Here is a 667-nt window from a genome sequence, read left to right as displayed (position 1 = left end):
GCTCGGGGAGTGTCACCCACCCGGGGGAAGGTGGCATCGCCCTTCTTGACGACATCAGGGGAAAATCTCCAATCCGCCCGTTTGAGCACACATTTCTTGAAAGGTGGAGAAAGCAAAAGACGGAGAGGATGGACTTTTCTCATGTTTGGGGGGTCCGTAGACACGCCAGGGACACATACTACTGATAGAAAACCAAGGAAAAGTGCATTTTGCATAATATGTCCCCTTTAAGTTAAACTCATTCCTCCAATGAACACACCGTGTGTTGTACTTGGCAGGATTTTTAATGGAGAAAAGGTAAAACCTAAACAAAACAATTACACAGGTAAGTATTACAAACAGTTAAACAAATAAACAAACTAACCCTAATCCTAACCCATAAAATCAGCCAATTAACATCTAACATAAGTATACATTTATTCCCTGGGTGCACCCACTGGCAATGCCACACCAAGAGAACAGAAGATGTGCAGATGAGGACCGCCAGCCTCCCCACATGCGACCCCAGCAACAAAACAAAGTGGCCACACCTTCAAAATAAAACATCTTTTAACTAAGTCTTCCTTACTCTGTAACATTACAGATAGAATGATCTACACACTGAAATTAAACTCGAGATCACAGTGTCTGACTTAAGCCTGAATGTACCACTGACACCAGAGACACA

The sequence above is a fragment of the Seriola lalandi genome, unplaced genomic scaffold (genome assembly GCF_002814215.2).
Source record: "Seriola lalandi dorsalis isolate HSWRI2012SDOR001 ecotype SW California unplaced genomic scaffold, Sedor1 jcf7180002054687, whole genome shotgun sequence".
NCBI lineage: Eukaryota > Metazoa > Chordata > Actinopteri > Carangiformes > Carangidae > Seriola > Seriola lalandi.
The sequence above is the reverse complement of the archived record's forward strand: the minus strand, read 5'-3'. Positions refer to the sequence as shown.